Source organism: Protopterus annectens, chromosome 4.part0 (assembly GCF_019279795.1).
Source record: "Protopterus annectens isolate FY-2018-M chromosome 4.part0, PAN1.0, whole genome shotgun sequence".
NCBI classification, from domain to species: domain Eukaryota; kingdom Metazoa; phylum Chordata; order Ceratodontiformes; family Protopteridae; genus Protopterus; species Protopterus annectens.
Window position 1 is genome coordinate 1697744644 of NC_056733.1, and position 20591 is coordinate 1697765234.

The window sequence follows — 20591 nt, forward strand, 5'->3', positions numbered from 1 at the left end:
AGAGGGTTGTCAGTGTACATGCGGCAGTTGCTGCATTGCCTCAGGATGCCCAAGCTCACCAGGTTAATAACAGAAAGCACATGAAACTGACCTTTAGACATGTCTGGAGGGGTGGGCATTAATAAAAAGTACTGGAGCTGTTTCCTTGTAGAATGTTTAGTGCTGGTAGCACTTTTGTGTGCTATAATAATTGCTACAAGAAGTTTGGTAAAGTTGAAATGGCATTAAAACCCACATTCAAAGAAATGCATCTGGCCATTGAAGGATCAAGTTTACCTCTGAGTCATTTTCAAACCATAGGCTCCTTGCATACATTTTTAGGGCCATGCACACGTATGTGTGTTCATCTTCCTGATCATACTAAATTATATTTCTTGTATAATACGGCACCACTTGCTAGAATGTGTTTTGAATTTGTAGTTTTGAACACTCTTCCAGTAAGCAATGAAACAAAATGTATGAACCGTTAATGACAAAACTGTCCATTTCAGAAAATTTCAACAATAAAAGGTCACATCTGTCATTATAATCCACCACTATCAGTCAATAAGCACAATGCTGCAGAAGTAAAAGCCATCTGAATAATTCTGCATTAAAGACATCTGTAACTAATAAAGAGGTTGCTACTGACAAACAGCTTTAAATTTCAGTATTTCATCTGCAAATTCATTGCCTGCTGCCCTTGAAGAATTAATTGCCTATATAACATTAAAAAAAATTGGTACGCTGGTAATATTGCAATTGGGAATGACTGACAAACCGACAAGTTCATAGTTACTAGGCATCTCATACAAAGGAGGACACACTCAGAAGTGCAGAACCCCTATTCCCTCTTAAACTGCACCAAATAATCAGCAATTGAAAGGGCAGTCCAATAGCAGTACTCCATCTACATGGTGTGTTTGTAGGATCCACAGCTTTATGCACCAAAGGCAATTATGCTATTAACACTGCTTTCAAATTCTACAGCACAAACAGCGACTGCTATTTGCTAAATAAAATAGTTGCACATTGAAAAACAGGCTTAGCATGAGCAACAGCAAACTTCTCTTCCCTTGAAACTCACAACTCCATGAAAATGCAATGAAACTCATATTCCCTTGAAAATGCATTGAAATTCAAACTCACAATTCTGTCAGCAGTCTGGTAGTTGGTGCAGAGGATTTCTGCGTTTGTATCCACTAAAGCTCACAATTCCTTCAGCAGTCTGGTAGCTGGTGTAACAGATTCAGGCACTTGTCTCCTGTAACTGAATTACATGGTCAAGCCTGATCAAGTTAATTGACTAATCTACCTCCCTCCCCCAACTGGGACATACACCCATACCTCTCGACCTCTTAGCACAAGAAATCTGGACAAAGCCTAAAATAATGAGGACCAAAGGCCCAAAAATAAGGACCAATTTTGAATGGTGATCTTACAGACTTAGAAAGTTGCTATAATAATAGGATTTGTCTTAGCATGCATTTTTGAAAGACATGAAGTCTGAAACTCAAACGTATGATGTTATTTAGTTATTGAACCTTGAACTAGGTCTCGGTCATCACACAGATGTCGATGTTCTCCATTTTAAGGAGTGATTAGAGTGAGTGCATTTTGAGATTTAGACTTCTAGAGTTGAGTAGCATAACCCTCCTATTTCGTTTGCTTGTAGCTGTTACGGTGGTAATTTTATCTTCAAGACATTGCCTAAAAAGGCACTATAGGGGTGGCAAGAGCCTTGGCCAGTATCCAGAATCCCTGGGGTGAATGGTGCAGCTAATCTCTGGCGAAGCATCGAGGTCTGTCGATCATGTCAACCCAGGCAAACAGATACTGGATCCCCTTAGAATGACACCAGAAATTTAGCCAATTGTTGAAGTCAGTAATTTTCTTCTTGTACTGTGGTATCATTCTGGGAGACGGTAGCATGCTACTCAGAGCTAGGCTCATATCTGCCTGAGCTACAAGATCTAAGAGCTCCCCTATGTCACTTTTCATGTAGTCCAGAGAGGTACATCATTGGTCATTCACACCAACATGAACAATGACAGAGTCAAATTTGTACCTGTTGTGGAGTGACCTAAGTGCGTGCGTTATGTGGTGGATCCTGGCACTCGACAGGCACCTGACTGTAACTCTCTCCTTATTCATACTAGTGAGTGGGACATCAGTGTGCCTTACTGCTGAGTCACCTATGACCAGAGTATTGTGTAAGTTGTTTTGCCTTATCAGCTTTGGTTGAGTGGCACATTGTTTCTGTGAGCTATGTGTCTCATGGTTTGTGCTGGGATGTGGTGGTTGTTTGCATTTCTGCCTCGGAGTACTCTTTTATTTGGGCAGATTTTTATTGTGAGCCTCCACGAAAGTAGGTGTGTTCATAGGTTCATAGGTTTATAGTTTAGTACTAAGCTAACTGTCTCTGCAAGCCATTTTAAGCCTAGCCAGTTATCCCTTGTGAGACTCAAACCCTGTACCTTGTGTTTGTAAGGGAAACACCTTAGCCATTAAGCCACCCTCCCTGTGTGTGTTTTGTGTTACTATGTAAGGATTGTGGTGGTGTCAGTTCTGGAGGGCTGTGTTGAATGTGGTGTGGTGCAGGTGTTAACCTTCTCCTCATGACTGGCTAATCCAGTCTTGGTTGGAGAGTGCTGGGATTCCACTTTGGCTATTTATGTGCATCTCTCACAAGTTATAGTGTTGGGAGGTAAGAGGAGAGGTTTGTCTGTGTACATGAAGCAGTTGCTACATTGCCTCAGGATGCCCAAGTTCACCAAGATGACAGGAGAAAGCACAGGGAACTGACCTTTAGACATGCCTGGATATGAGCTCAATATATTAAGTACTGAAGGCTTTTACAGGAAAAATGTCACTCAAAGTGTCTGAGTCTGTACAGAGCACTGCCAAACACTTGAGGGGAAAATAATACGTAGACCCTGAAAAATTAAGGATGAAGTATTTAGGCAGATATTCTAAAGTTAAGAAGAAATCAAGCAGTTTTTACTGAAAATAAAGAATTAGCTTGTCAAGAATGATGAAAAGAGGGGAGTCACATGAATGGCTACTGCCTGGCTACTTGCTTCACTCTGTTGGGATACAATACTTCTTTGCTTCTTCTCTCACCAGAAGCAAAATGTTAGCACCAATCCCAAGAAGAGAAGCAGGCCACGGCATGTTTGATGATCCACAGTCCTGTTCCAGATGTTGCAATGGTCTGCATACTTGTAGCTTTTACTGGTCGATGCCTCGAATAGCAACCAGACCAATCAGGTACGTTAAGCACAGGCACTCACTCTCCATAGAAAGCTTAGGGAGTGTTTAATGTAAGACCTTTATACTTGTAAGTAAATTAGTGTGTGCTGTTGGACCTTGTGGGAATGGTGAGAGGGCTTTGCAAATATTATTCATCCTACTTACCCTAGAACTGAAATACATCTCAATCTAAAATGCACTGTTATTGCCTTTCAGGTTTAGGCAGATAAAACTATATTAAGCATATGAAGTAGAAGCATAATTTGCATACTTGCCTTTGGGCATACCATTATGTTTGTACTGGTCGCTGTTAGCATTAGCTATAAGAGAATTTAGACATCAGGATGACAGTAATACAAATGCTGAAGAATATGTTAGAATACAGTGGATCACACCTCAGTGAGTGCTTAAGACCAATAACAATGCTTCCTTTTTATGAAGAAATGACTGTAATTATTAAACACAATTTTCCACTTGCTTGCTCGAACATAAGAATGAACAGTACATTGTACCAAACCTTAATTTCTTAATGAGCTAACTTCCTTGTGCATGTAATAAATATTCACTGAAGTTTATTCATTTAATATGATTTAATTTTACTACTACTATGCCTTCACAGAAGTATTACTTTTGCTTCTTTTCACTCTTTTGCATATACACCTGTAAGCAGAAATCATTCCTTTTATTATCTAAACATTGCTTTGATCTTTTATTTGGCCTTTTTGGCAAAGAGAGAGTTTGTTGAAGCCCCATGTCCTAGAAGATGCACCTTTACAAACAATGATTAACTGACTGTCCAAAGCATGCATTTCACACCATCAGAGACATGAAGCAACACACAAGAGCATTTTCCAGGAGTTAAGCTCCATAGTACATTTATAAGTGTGGCATTGTTAAGGAATTTGTTGTGGGGCATGAATAGTGAGGAGAATTAACACATATTTATTTTTATTTATTTAACATTTGTTTACTGGCAAAGTCTGACTTGGAACAAAGCCAGTTTTCAGCAGAGGCCCAGGGAGAAATGCTCTATACGCATGTCTTTGTACCATGGGAGGAAACCGGAGAACCAAGAGAAAACCCACATGAGCACAGGGATGACATGCAGACTCCACACAGAAGGCACCCCAGCCATGAATCAAACCAGAGAACCTCTTGCTGTGAGGTGACAATGCTAACACTGCACCACTGCACCATCCTCACTATACTACATATAAGATTTTAAATACAGTTATTAAGAATGATCTATTCAGGCAAAACAGTGCTTCATTTCTACATGTAGCAACCACTTTTAGATCTCCTCAGAAGGAAAAGTTAAATGCTGACTACTATAATTAGACAAATAGAGAAATAAAGTTAACAAAATCACAAGTTAACAGATGTAAGTAGCAATCTTATTAGCAAATGACCGTAAAACCTTGAACAGTATTAAAATGCAAAATTAGAAGCTGGAAATTAAATAAGTTCATAATAACTTATTAAAATTCGACGAATCTTCTGAATGATTAGATGTGCCATATTACCAAAGATGAGAACTTGACAATTTGCTGAACAGTCTAGAAACTGTTAGCTGTTTACTAATGTTAATCACAAAGCAGAGTTTCACTTTAGCATGGGGCTGTGCACAGTGTGCTATGTTATCTCAGAACTCATCTACTACTACTGAATGATCAGATATTTTAAAGTAAAAAATACACTGTATCTTGTCTCACTGCATAATGAGCTTTATATATGTCTTAATTTTCATAGCAGTTTTTGGATATCATGTTTAGGTAATGAACTAAAGTTTTATTCTATAATGTTGCATAATTTATGATGCTTCATGGTGTCAATGGAATGTTGTAATGTAGGCAACTGCTGGTTTTGCCAGAAAAACCTAAGTGTACCAATGTGTCATGTACCTCTACAATCAAAAAAAGCATCAGTGAGAATGTAAGCAGGAAAACGGGTCTATATCATTTCATTGAAATCTCATTTCATTGAAGCTTAATTCATTGACACATATTCACTGAAAGCTCACTTCACTGAAAACCCAATTCACTGAAAGCTCACTTCACTGAAAACCCAATTCACTGAAAGCTCACTTCACTGAAAAGCTATTTCACTGAAAGTCATTTAATTGAAAGGTATATATGGCCTTTTCCCCACTGTTATGCGATCCTGGAGTTTTTATATAAAGTAAGGAGGTGTGTGGGGCATAGCCCCTCACATATTGTAAAGATTTTAAAGCATATAGATGGATACTTCCAAGTGTAATGAAAAAATTCTTCCAGAAGACAACATATAACCAATTTATGTGGGGGGCTTCACCCCACACCCCCCTTACTTTATATACTAACTCAGTAAAGTGAGCTTTCAGTGAATATGTGTCAGTGAATTAAGCTTCAATGAAATTAGTTTTCAATGAAATGATATAGACCCCAGGAAAACTACTGCTTTGTTGGTAGATGTGTGAGAGTGATGTGTGCTCATGTATTCTTGAGCATGTGGTTTGTTTAAATGAGTGTACGCACTTGATCTTGCATGTTTGTGTATGTGTTTGTATGTGAGTGTGTGTGTGTGTGTGTGTGTGTGTGTGTGTGTGTGTGTGTGTGTGTGTGTGTGTGTGTGTGTGTGTGTGAACAGACTTGATTTTATGCCAACTTTTTTTTGCTCAGAGAATTTTTATTGCTTTAAATCTTTTTTTTCAATAGTAAATATCAAGTATTCAATTAAAAGAAAATATAATAATAATGAAAAATACAATTTCAAATGAGTAACAATTCCAACTATATACAATATATACAAAGGCCTGAATACATCGAATAATATTGTTAAAAGTTCAAAAAACTTACTTTTTTCTCACTTTGTTCTTCCTTTCCATCCTTTTTCTAACATAACTTTATTTTTTTTTAAAAAACACAGTGGCAAAATTCCATTGATAAAAGTTAATAAGAGATATTACTTTTATCCAAGGATTGTTGATAGCTGATTTAAGATGTACCCTTTGTTCCTTTACTTTAGTCTCTCTCTGAGCTATTTGCTTTAAGATGGACGTGACTCTTCAAAATATGGTAGTGAGGTTTTATTCACTTTTTAATGATACATTTCCTTACTACCTCAATAATTGTCCAAAACAAAAAATATTATCATTTTTAAATCACATTCCTCATTGCCATTGAAAAGATTAGAAACTTAGATAAAAGGCTTCAAAAATTAATTTATATTACTCCCATATAAACTTATGGAAGAACAATCACATGTATCCAATTCACATTACATTCTTGTAAACATTTCCAGCATTGTATTTTATCACTTCTATTAAATGTAGCTGTTTTATTTGGAGTAAAAATGCACTGTGTAAAAATTTCCAGGTATATGTGTGCCTGTAATGAGACCAAGAGATATGCTTAAAGGAGGATAATATTTGAGATTTATTCTCAGGAGTAAAGTTAGAGACCTAATGAAATATGATTCCAAAAATTTAGATTTACATTTACTTTATATTTTATAAGTATTTTGTAAAGTTTTGTAATTTGACTATCAATTTTTGATTTGTTAGATACGATTTCAAAGAAAATTGTATTCATATGAGGTTTTCGTTAAATTGCGAGTGTGTAACAAATAAACACATTTCCTGTGTCTGTGTTTTCACACTTTGCAATAAAAACAATTCTGAGTATTTAAATCAAATTCTGTAATAAGTTTAAAGCACAGTTGCCAACAAACACAACTCTTGGTCTCCCAAATGGCAAACATGTGACCGTGTATTTTATTTAAAAAAGTTCATAGTAATACTAAAAGGAATTGCAGACTCAAGCCAGATTTTAATGTGCATGTTGGAAAAGATAGTATTTTTAAAAGTCTTTAGTATAAAACTTAAATAACTAGATTTTGTGAAAGAAATATTGTACTGTATGAAATTACAAAGATATTGTCAAAATAAATTAACTTGATTAGTTAAGATTTTACCTAGTTTGTCTTTATTAGTTCTTAGAAGAATCGTATGTAATGATTTCCATTTAGAATTATGATTTGGATCAATCCAATTTAGTATAATTTTAAAAATAGAAGCTTTAAGGTAAGTATATATGTGTGGAAAATTAACTACTCCAAGATCCCATGACCTAAAGTGATACATTAAAGCTATTCTGGTTTTATTAGGGAACCAAATCAAATTTTAATAGTTGCTTGTTTATTTCATTAAAATAATGCTTATCTGGGAGAAGAGACAGAGCTGTCAATATATACAATATTATAGGTACCAGAATATTTTTTATTAAGTTAAGTAAGTCTAGCTTCAAAGGAAATAACCAGCTTATTCCATCTAGAAATAAGATTATTTATTGTTTTTAAAATATTATCATCGTTGACATTTAATATTTTATCTATAGACGTCAGTAAAGTAATGCCTAAATATTCAAGAGGAGACCTACTTACCAATATTATAATTTGTTTGTATTTTTTTTCTCTTTATTTATTACTAAATTTTCAGATTTGGATTTATTAAAGTAAAGACTAGAGATCGATTGAAATAATTTTATTATATGATTTAGTTCCACAAAGTTACTTTTGAATTTGGAAGTGTTAATAGAATATATTAAGCAAACAACTTAATTTTAGAGGAATAGTGATCTAAAATATACAGGCCCATAATATCTGGATTTGTCTGAATTAGAATAGCAAATATTTCAATGGATAAAGCAAATTAAATTGGAAAACATGGGCAATCTTGTTTAATATCTTTATTCAAACAAATTAATTCTGAAGTAAAGGGATCAGTTTTAACATAAGAAATGTTGCATTTCCAAATATTGTTTTAGAGTGAAATGATACTTTTAGGAAAATCAGATAGTTCTAAAATATTAAATATGTAATTCCAGTTCACAGTATCAAAAGCTTTTTCAATGTCAAAATTAATTAATAAAGCTTCTTCATTTTTTAATTAAAAAACTATAAGAGTATGGATCTAATATTATCATGAGTTTGCCTTTGATATATAAAACCTGTTTGAGCTGAATCAATTATTTGAACAATGTTTTCTTCTATTCTATCAGCTAAAATAGACATGAATATCTTATAACCATAATTTAATAGTGAAATAGGTATATAAGATGAGCATAATTGTGGATTTTTATTTTCTTTTAGTATAGGAGCAATTAATGGATATTTCAAGGAAGGTGGAATCATCATTAGAATGAATATGAACTAAATGTTTATGAAAAAAAGGATAATCTAGAAGTTGGAAAAAGTTTATAAATTTCCATTATTAATCCATCCATGCATGGAGCTTTTAGAGATTTTTTTTCAATTGTATATATTTATTTATATGAAAAAGTTTAAAAATCAGAACAAATAAAACTTGATTTTGAGATGAGTAATGGAATCTGAAAACATCAAGAATGCCTCCAATCTTTATTGAGTTTTTCTTATTTCCTTCATGTCTAACTTCTAGAATATTATTAATTTTCAACTGCAAATTAACTGTTTCTGATAAATTGTGCATATGTTTGGGCGACAGTTAATAGGAAGACATTTTTAATCTTTCTGGAGTTATGTTTGATTTATGGGCTAAGATATCAAGATATTGTTCATTTAGTGTCTCTATTACTTTTATATTAGTTTTATTATTTTTAGTAAATGTGGGTTTGACTGTTAGAAGTTTTTAGTGAATAGTGTGTTATCTGAATCCAATTCCTTAATTTTGTTTTTATACTAGGTTAAAGTTTTGCTAAAAATGTAAGCATTTAGGGAGTGCCAGATCTTAATTATATCAATGTCAGAAGTGTAGTTGGATTAAAAAAAATAGTTCAGAGATCAACCATGGTTTAAATTCTTTATGCTTGGTTATATATGCAGGGATTCTAGTAAAAAAAGATAATCTTTTAAAGTTAGTTTGAATATTAAAATAAGGGCATTGTGATCTGAAATAGGACAAGGAACACTATTAAAAGTAGATATCTTAGAAATTATATCTTGTGACACTAATATTCTATAAGTTCTAATCTGTGTACAGTTTTTGTAATTCTGATGAAAAAAGAACAATGAACACAGATCTCTCTTATGAAAAGAATAGTCCAGATTGAGGGATTCTATCCATTTTTGAGAATTTTTGCAGAGGCAGGCAACCTTATTTTCTTTTATTACTGGTGTCCAATTCCTCCACTATACAATTATACCCTACATAATTAGACTGCCTTTATAGTGATCAAGGATTAAATCTAGATGTTTATTAGCAAGACCTTGTCCCATATCTGGAAACCAGTAAAGAGTGACTGGAGTCTGTATTCTATTGCTAAATGTTAAAAGAATAAAGGTAAGAAGACCATCTTGGTGTTCATATTTATGAATAATTTGTGGTAGGTTTACATTTTTTCCAAAGTACCATGACTCCTCTTCTCTTAGTTTAAAGGAAAAGTGAGCTAGAATTATATAATTACCTGGTTTCCAAATGTCTTTTTCCATCGGTTTAAAATGTGTGCCTTGAAGAAATACCACTTGAGCCTTATTTGTACTTGGATATTGCGTCAGATTTGATATATTCCTTGGATTATTTAAACCATTAATATTTAAAGATAGTAATGATATAGCCATTTGTATGAAAAATTGATTACATCATTATACCTTTTATATTTAAAATAGATAAACAAAATAATATGATAAATAACAGAATGCCTCTTGAAATTAATGAATGAGAAGATAAGTAATTCAGGCCTAAATAAGAAAAAAAAAGAAGAAAGAAAGAAAGAAATGAAGATGATAATAATATTGTAAGTGATATATATATTAATTCCAAACATGGAATTATCAAACTTCATAGCCCAAGGGATAAACAAAAAAATCTATCAGGTTAGCCTTCATTACCTAACCAGTCTATGACTTTTGGAAATAACAAGAAAAATCTGTTTGAGCTCTGCAGAAGATAATGTGTTTAATAGAGACATTGTTAATTTTTATAAAATTATAAACATAAGAAGGCTTAATATCTCAAAATGAATGCATAGTATACACAATATATGTGTTAAAGTATTATACTGTGATATGATAGAAAAGTATTTCACTTTTTCCTCTCCTTTTCTAGTTCTAACTCTTCTTACTTTCTTTCTTTCTGCCCCATTTTTCTAATTGCCATGTTCTTCTTCTTTTTTGATTTCTGAAAAAAGAGTATGCAATGTAATATATTATGTAATTATGAAATGTGAATACAATTAATAAATATTAAGCTAAGGAGAATAAAAGTTAAAATTCCTGAGTACATAATAAATTAAATAACTAGATTATAAGCTGCACTTAGGATCCTTTATGCATTTAAAAAGAAACTCCTATGCCTTATGTAAAGAAAAAAAATCTTTCTTATGGAAGCTGCAGTTTTATATTCAAAATAACTTGCAATGTTTCAAAGAAATCACTAAAAGAAACTGAAAGAGACATCTAAACCATCTTTTATATAATGTATATGTCTCTTAGGCACAGTGTAATACAATTCTCCAGTTTGACTTTAGTTAACAGCAAATGATCCATTGTTCCATATGACTTTCATTTGTTAACTTTTTGTTCTATTATCATGTTTCAATTTTCTTTTAGTTTTCTTCTAAATAACTATATACTCTGACAGCATCAATTTCCATATATAATTTATACATCATCAGATTGTAAGTTATTGGTCTTTGGTTATAATTTTCTTTCTATAACGATATGACAATCATGAAATATTGATAGCAAGAGTGAATAACAAGTGCCAATGTCAGAAGTCATGCAGTGTGAATATTACATGAGAACAGCAAGAAACCAGATACTACCATCATACCTAATAACAGGCAATGGTAAATTCATTCCTTTAAAATCAGATGCAAAGTCTCCTTCCTTGGCATTCCACAGCTGAACAACTTAGCTTACTTTGAGATATACATTTTTCAATGTAATTATTCAATATTGCCTTAAACGATAGCTTACCTTAACTGAACATGAAAACATGTATACAAAAATTGATAAATCATGTCAGAATTTTTTATATGATATATGTAAAGATAATTTGATAATTTGTTAAAACAAATTACAAACTTTGATAACATAGTACATTAGCATAACACTGTACCCTGTTGTTGCTAGTCACTGCAGGTAACAATGACTGAAATGCATTTAATAATATATATATATATATATATATATATATATATATATATATATATATATGGATCCCCTTCAGTTTACCGAAACGCCACAATGCCGAAACACAAATCACCGACACCAAAAGACCGACAACACAAAATACCGACAACGCAAAACACCGAACACCATTACACCGACACACTACACGTAAACAACACATTACACTACATGACATATCCACTAGCCCTAACCCAAACCCTAACCCTAAGGTCCAACACTACCGCACACTTACCCTACCTGCACCCTAACCCTAACTCACTTAACCCACCCCTAACCCTAAGGTCCGACACTACCGCACACTTACCCTACCTGCACCCTAACCCTAACTCACTTAACCCACCCCTAACCCTAAGGTCTGACACTACCACACACTTACCCTACCTGCACCCTAACCCTAACTCACTTAACCCACCCCTAACCCTAAGGTCCGACAGTACCAGACACTTACCCTACCTGCACCCTATTCCTAACTTACTTAACCCACCCTAAAACATAAACCCGTCACTAACACACACTTACATTACCCAAACCCTAACTCCGACACTACTGCACACTCACCTTTCACACACCCTAACCCTAAATCCCTCACTATTGCACATTTACCTGTCCGCTCCCTAATCCTAAATCCCTCACTATCGCATACTTACCAAGTCGCGCTTACACATTCCCCTTGTCGGTCTTCCAGCTGTCGGGATTTCAGCATGTCAGTCAACTGCATTGTCGGTCCTTTCGGGTTCCTCTTCCGCGTGTCGGCGAATCGGCGTTTCGGTAAACTGAAGGGGATCCATATATATATATATATATATATATATATATATATATATATATATATAATGAGAGAGAGAGAAAGACAAGTACCAAGAATAACATTGTGTTAGGAAGTATCTTCAAAGATTTAGTGGAAGCACACATGCATACATATTACAAACAAGGCAAGATATACAATCCCCTAACCCACCCACATTTATTCAAAGAAAAAAGGACAAATTTCACCATTTTTGTTTTTTCATCAACTACCACTTCCCATATTTATGAAAAGACCTAAATATAAAATTCATCCTCATAAAGATTATCAGTTTTACAAAAGAACTGCAAAATGATCATGTTAGATGCAGAAATATGAAATAACTGTTTAGCCCCTTCTTTTGTCAGGTAGTATATAAGGATAAAGGATCCTGTTTTATCTATATGCATTATAATTCTCCAAAATGAGCATCTGTACTCTTCTTTCGTGTATATAATGTTCTGAGCTGTAAGAGCTATTCTGCCCCAACACTGGAAGAGTAGAAAGATAATACCATGCTTTAATATAACCATGAGAATAATGTATAAAATAATACAAAGACAGACTATCTCAGCTGTGAATTAGATGGATCACTGTGTTTAATCCTAAAAAAGCAACAGGTCTATGGGTCCAGTCTAAGGCAAAACAGTTTATTTCTCTCAGCTCTCATCAACCTTCTGTGAAGCTTATGATTTTAACAGGATCCTCTATGCATTTAAAAAGAAACTCATATGCCTTATGTAAAGAAAAGAATCTTTCTTATGTAAGATACAGAACTATTACATTCTTAAGAAATAATTAAAAAAGTTAATAGCCAGGATCCCAGAAATCTAGCATACATCACTAATAAAGTGAACCAGAATTTTCATCAAACTTAGCAGCACAATAGAAGGAAGCATTTGTTTTTATTGTGAGTTAACCCATCATAATAGTTGTGGAACAGACATCAGAGACTTTCTTTTGGAGACAAACTCTGCAAAACAAGTCCTGAATAGCATGTTACAACCTTTAAGATTAAATCTAATCTGCAATACTTCAGCACAAAAGAGCAGAATCTCAAAACCAGTTATTATAACCAAATATGCTGTCAATGAAGCAAAGAATAAGACATTTGTTTTTTTTTTTATTTTATCATACAAGACTAGTATAAATTAATATATGTGATTAATCTTACCAACCTTCCATATAAATGTAAGTGAAGAGCTATGAAGCAGAATAACTATAAAAAGAAAACCAGCATGATCAGTAAGAGGAAGTAACATAAAGAACTTGTGTATTACTTCCTCTGAAGTATATCAAAGCAGACCTAAACACTATGCGAGTTATGACTCCTGAACAGCCTGAAATAAGTAAAACAAGCTTGCAGGGGATCATGAGGTAAGCACATTAAGAAGAGAAGTCAATTCAAATAAATGTTTAGACAGGGTAAATGACACCAAAAATGAGAAACATCCTCCCTAAACAATACAAACAAGCAGGCCCATTAGACAAATGCCTCCCCCTCAAAATGACTAACAAAAAGATATACTGTGTGAGTACATGACAACATACTGAAGAATCCACTATTAAAAAATGTGGAAGGCGAGTGCCATCCAAATACACACAGGAAGTAAAAGCTAACATAGTGAGTCATAAAACTGTCACATATACCCCATCATATATCACAGATAATCAAAGAACTAAAACAAAGTAAAAATAAAGTAATCTTAATAATCTAAATAATAAAACACAATAGAAAAAGTTACCTGAGTGGGAAAATGACATTGTCAGACATGAAGAAAATAAGGCATTAATCAATAATTCCATCTTAGACAGTTGCTATGGGATTAACTGGATTCTTACGTAGTAATGAGTATCGATTCAATATTATTATTTTTAATACAAAGTAAAATTATGTAAAAAATGGCAAAATAAAAAAATGAATGGTGACAGTCATTTCACAACTGGGGATTTTGTGTTTTTGTTGATACTAGTTGAAGCAGTATCAGTCTTTTGTTTTTTTCTTCATATCAGACCATGTATTGTTGTCACAGGATCTTTTCAATGTAGGAGATATCCAACCCATGTCTACAGATAACTGTTATTAAAGATTCTTCCTCCATCTGACAGATGTATTTTTATTTTAACTGGAAATATTATCTGTGATTTCAAACCATTTTGTTTAAGAAATTTCAAGAGATGCCAGCAGCTTTTTTCTAAGTTTTATTGTTTTAGTTGAATAGTCATTATCAAATCTGATTAAATTGCTTGTATTTCAAAGGAGCTTTTCTCCAAGTAGTTTTAAGTATTAGTTCTTTGTCTATATACAATAACATTTTTAGAGCTATCGCTCTCAGAGGAGAAGATTAGTAGGAAGGTATAAGCTTACCTAAAGCTCTGTGAGCTCTTTGAATGCCAATAGAAAAACCTTCCTGAAGATTTAATATTTCTGGGATCCACGTATTTAAGAATGAAATTAAATCCTCACCTTCCAATTTTTCTGGAAGTTCAAAAATCCTTATATTACATCTCATTTTGTCTGTTTTCTAAAGCATATGTTTTGCTTAGAAGCCAAGTGTTTTCTTTTTGTAAGAAGTCTGTTTGGTATTCTTCTTTCAATCTCTCATCTATATCATTTAAAGCATTCTCCATATCAAAGATTTTAGATTGTTGTTGCTGTAAAATTTTGTTGAAAATATCAGTTTGTTTAAGACAGTTTTCTCTTAGATTTTGCAAATTCTCCTGAAAACCTTCCATTTAAAGGATAATTCCTGAAGAGTAGAAGTCACTAGTTGTATATCCTTCTTTAGAGAGGAAACAAATTCAGAATGTTTGGAATTGCTCATCTTCAGTCAGCAAAAGAGTCCCCAAGTAAAATTGACAGGAAAATTTTTATAAAACTTCACAGACATTTAAAGTTGAGTAGACAGAACAATTATCAATTATTTTACAGTAAAACTAAAAAAAAAATGATTTTCGTTTAATTAGTACTAATTTTTCAGAGCTCCAAAAAATTGCTGTCTTCACTTAGCCATCTTGGCTCCACTCCCTGATTTTATGCTCACTTTGATGTCAGCATGTGGAATAGATATGTGTACCCTTTATACTGATTGTCTGCTCAAATGTCTATTTCACAAACATATATGAAGTACATTACTAAAATCAGCACTTCAGGGAGAGGTGGATCAAGGTCAAACAGGACCCTAGCCAGGGTAATAGATCAGCCCCCCCCCATGGAGCAGCCCCTCGTGGCAACCTGGTAACCCCCCCCCCGGAGCAGCCCCCTTTCCAGCCATTCCAGTGTTCCATTACTTGGCTATTTCTCCCAATTTACCATAAACATTTTGGAATTGTTTATTAGGTCCATGATGATGCATTCCATAGCTTTGTATATCAGACCTGTCAGGCTAATGGGGGAGATAATTCCCAGGGTCTGTAGTTGCTCCTCCTTTGTGGAGAGGGATGACTGTAGCAGTGCACCATTCAGTGGGGACAAAGCATGAGGTGAGGCTGTGATTGAGCAGGGCAGACAGGTGAGGTGCCAGTTCACTTTATAATTCATGTAGAACACAGCCAGGGATATTGTCAGTTCCCATAGAAGCTGTGTTCTTGGCCTTGGACAGTGATGTTTTAAACTGTGTAGCAGTAATACTGGGTGCCTGGCAATTTACTGGTACTGTGATTGGTCCTTTGGGGGGGGAGAGGTAAAGTTGGCACTGAATCTTTGGCCAGTATATTGGCAATATCTGTTGGCTCATTATAGGAGGTATTCAAAACACTGTGCTATGCACATAGATACTGCACGGCCAGAGCAAACCAAAAAACACTGTTGGCCAGCAGATACGTGTAACAGTAAAAAGATACAATTACTCAATTGTTCGCTGATTATACATATCTTTAATAATCAGACCGGTTTTGGTAAAATAATATATGCCTTCATCAGTGATACACAGCAAAAACATTAGATAGTACTCAATGAATATTTATAAGAGTGCCTAACCAATGAGAGTATAAAATCCTGCATAATTAATCATGGTTTGTTCCCACAATAGAAAAAGAAAAAACTTTAAAAAAAATAACACAAAATGAATCAGTGTGTCTATGGGTTCACAAACAAATATAACCAATTGGTTATATAAACTGCAAATACTTATATCAATAAAATTGTATATAAATGGACATAAGCCAGAAATATATATATATAATCCATTAGCTAAACAATGTATAATAGGTAAAAATAAATATATGATAAGATAGAAATCACTAAATATCCATAATAAATATGTAACACTTTTGTTCTCAATAAATTTGTGGTTATTGGTAAGCATTCATGATAACACGACATCAAATAAGGTATCCTCAGGAACCTGGAATACATAAATATTGAAAAATAGGTTACAATAGCATATAAATTAACAATAAAAAGTTAATTATAAATGATCATTCAAACCTGGTGGGAAAAGTGCTCCCAATGTGGTAATCCAATACCTTTCTTTGTGATTAAGGATGCTATGCCAACCTTGAGGATTATTCCGATCTCCTGTGATTCTATCAATAATCATGAATGTATATTGGGCCTGTGAATGTTTCAAAGTATGTCTGAAAAGAGCATTATGGACTTTCTTATTCTTAATGTCACTTCTATGTTCATTAATACGTGTTCTCAATGGTCTGGATGTTTGGCCAACATAGAAGGCAGAACAGTGACAAGTGGCCAAGTATATCACCCAACTGCTGCTGCAATTGCCAAATATCTTACAATCATATACTTTGCTAGTGTTTTGACTGGAAAATTGTTTAGATTTGCAAATTTGTTTGCAAGACCCACAGTGTCCACATGGAAAGGCTCCCAGCAGTTTGTCTTCAGACATAGTAAGTTGTTGGTATACAGCCCCACCACTTTCTTTATGTTTAAAGTGACTAAACAGCGAGCCCAAGGTTTTGCCTCTTCTGTAACTGAATTGACACTGAGACCCCAATATTGATCTTAGCTGATCATTGGCTAATAGAATGTTCCAATGTTTATTAATAATGCTCCGAATTGCATTATGGTTTCTACCATAAGTAGTAACAAATCTTATGGAAGATGCACTTGAGTCCCTGGGTTGTGTCTGATATTGCAATAATGTATCCCTGTTCATACTAGTTGACCAATCCCAAGCCTTAACTAAGTCCAGTTGTTTATAACCTCTGTTGACAAATCTCTGGAACAAATCCAGACTAGCTTTCTCATAATCCATATTGGTGGAATTGATGCGTTTCATCCGCATAAATTGGGACTTAGGAATGTTGCAGATAGTGTGGCGTGGATGCATGCTAGAGGCATGCAATAAAGTGTTATACTGGGGATATTTACGGAAAGTCCTGGTGTTTAAAGTATGATCCATGTTTCTGCTAACCGTAACATCAAGAAAATTGATGGATTGTAGATCATATGTCACCGTAAATTCAATTCCCCAAATATTACCATTGAGATAATCCAAAAATTCTTGTAAATATGTGGCATCTGCATGCCACACCATCCAGCAATCATGAAGATATCTCCGCCAGATATCAATTTCCACCAAATAAATATTATGTGAAGGTTCATAAATCATACATTCTTCAAAAAAGGCCATAAACAAATCAGCATATATTGGAGCAAAGGAGGCTCCCATAGCTGTTCCTTGAAGCTGCCAATAGCATTCCCCATGAAAATAAAAGACATTTTTGTTTAGTACATGTCCGGTCATACATATCAATAATGTATTAAATCCAGGAGAATACAAGGCAGATCGGTCTAGCCAGTATTGTAATGCCTGCAGTCCAGCCCAATGGGGAATGCTTGTGTATAATGCATTAACATCCAAAGAGCACATAAGCCAAGTGGGTTCCAACTGAGCTTCCTGTATAATGTGTAAAAATTGTGTGGTATCTTGTAACCTGGCCCTGACTAAATTCAAAAGAGGTTTGAGATACTGTGTCAAAAACACTGATAATGGTTCAGTGAAGGAACCAATACCTGAGACAATGGGTCTACCCGGTGGCTTTGAAAGTGATTTATGAATCTTGGGGAGGAGATACAAAATTTGTTTTTGTGGATCATGAACAGTGAGATGCATGACACTAGTCTTGCTAATGATGCCTTCTTCCTCAGCTAAATGTAAAAAGGAATCAATTTCCTTTTTGAAAACTGGAGTAGGGTCCATATCCATATGCATATAGCATTTGGTGTCTGAAAGTTGAGATCTACCCTCACCAAGATAATAATTCATGTCTAGAACTACCACTGCTCCACCATTATCAGCTGGTAAAATTGCAATGTTGTGATTATGACGTAATTGTTGTAAAGCTGATATTTCCTGGGGTGATAGATTATGACTGAGAATAGAGTATTCCTTGTGTTCAAAGTGCAAGTCCCTAAGTACTGATTGCATAAAGATAGAGACATATTCATTCATGGGTGGCTGAAAATCAGATCTGAGAAATCTGAATTCTGTAGATCTTTGAGACTCCCTGTCATGGAAAAACAAATTTAAGTTTAAATTACAACAAAAACTGGTAATGTCATTGACAGTGTGATACTCATCAGAAAAAAAAACCCTGGTACATATCCAAGTCCTTTATTCAATAGTTGTTCCTGTTCATCAGACAAAATCACATCAGACAAATTTAAAACATTGTGGTATTCAGTACTAGTTACGTTATGAATTTCTCTATTAGTCCCTCTAGGGAGTTGTGTTTTGTGTTTGTGTTTGCGTCCACCTCGATGCCTAACACCATATCTAAAGGGACAGACATATCGGTTCTTTTATGAATGGGGGATTCTCTGTGTCTGGTGCTATCATAATCAGTAAGGGAGGAATCTTCCCCTGAAGTGCTAGTATTTGGTCTATCTCTAGTTTTTAGAATCGACCTTGGTCGTTTTTTAGTCCTGACCGTTGTGGTCCCTTGATCAGCATCCACAAATCTAACATTCCTTTGTACCTCAAATGGGCGTCCTCTTTGATAGTCTAAGCTATCTCTGTTAAATTTTCTTATTTTCCTTTGTTTGGTTATTGTCTCATGATTTGTCAAATCCTTTGATCATTTGTTAATATATTGCTGGAATGTAGGAATTGACTCAAATTTCTTACATTCCTCACACATAATTTTGACCTCACTAATATTGATATCTACCATTCTGCCATAATATTGGGCAAGTATATTGACAAATAACATGGATGCCTGTTGCAGGGCTTCCTTCCATTCCTGATTAAGTCTATCCTCTGGTCTTCCAACCAATGGTTGTAACCGGACCCTAAGTCATGAGACAATAATCAAACAAAGGGAAATAAGAAAATTTAACAGAGATAGCTTAGACTATCAAAGAGGACGCCCATTTGAGGTACAAAGGAATGCTGTGTATCACTAATGAAGGCATATATTATTTTGCCGAAACTGGTCTGATTATTAAAGATATGTATAATCAGCGAACAATTGAGTAATTGTATCTTTTTACTGTTACACGTATCTGCTGGCCAACAGTGTTTTTTCGTTATAGGAGGTGCCATTGTACAACAGCTCTGAGCAAATCTGGGTATTGCTGTGGAGATTCTTTACATAACTATAGAAGGCCTTGTGGTTGTCCTGTTGTCTTTACTATCTGCTGCAATTCTGTTTTCATAGCTAGCTTTAGAGGGTTTGATGAGGGATCTCTTAACTTTTTGTTGAGGCTGATAAGGAAGTTTTTCCAGTCTTGGGACTTCACCTTATTTCGCATCAGTTTCCTCCTTCTGTTGTAGAGTTTGTTTATGGCAGGGGATCACCAGATTGGCTTCCTTTTTTTGGTGGAGAGCATCTTGGTTCTATTGGGTATGGTGAGATCCATGCATTTGTATACGTGTTCACACATGGCATTAGTGTGTGATTCGGCTGTCATGCAGCTGTTCTCCAATTGCATGGGTGTTGTGAAATTAGCCATCTCTGTTTTTAGGGCCTAAAGTTAGCTTTGGAGAAGGTTTTCATGGTGGTTACCTTTGTGGGGGGTAAGGAAGGATGTGGATTTCCAAGGCGATTAGTTTGTGGTCGAATCTAACCAGGGAGGAGTTGACTATTGGTATAGAGAAACAGTCACCTATGTTAGAAATGGCCAGGTCAAGGATGTTGCTACCTCTAGTGAGGGTACAAACGAGCTGGTCCAGGGCATTGGAATTAATGAATTCCAGGAAAAAGTGGGCAAGTGTATTGGTACATGAATAGTTTTCCCAGATAATGGAAGGGTAGTTGAAATCACCCAGTATGAGAGGATTAGGTTGGACCCTAATATTCTCCAGGTTGCTTAGGAACATGGCATGTGAGTCTTGGGTCATGGTTGGGGACCTATAGCAGGCTATGACCTGAATCGCTGTCTTACCCAATGTTAGCTGCCCCTGAAGTATCTCTGATGCATTATGTTGGGCTTCCAGTCTAGAGGTGTGCACATCCTGTA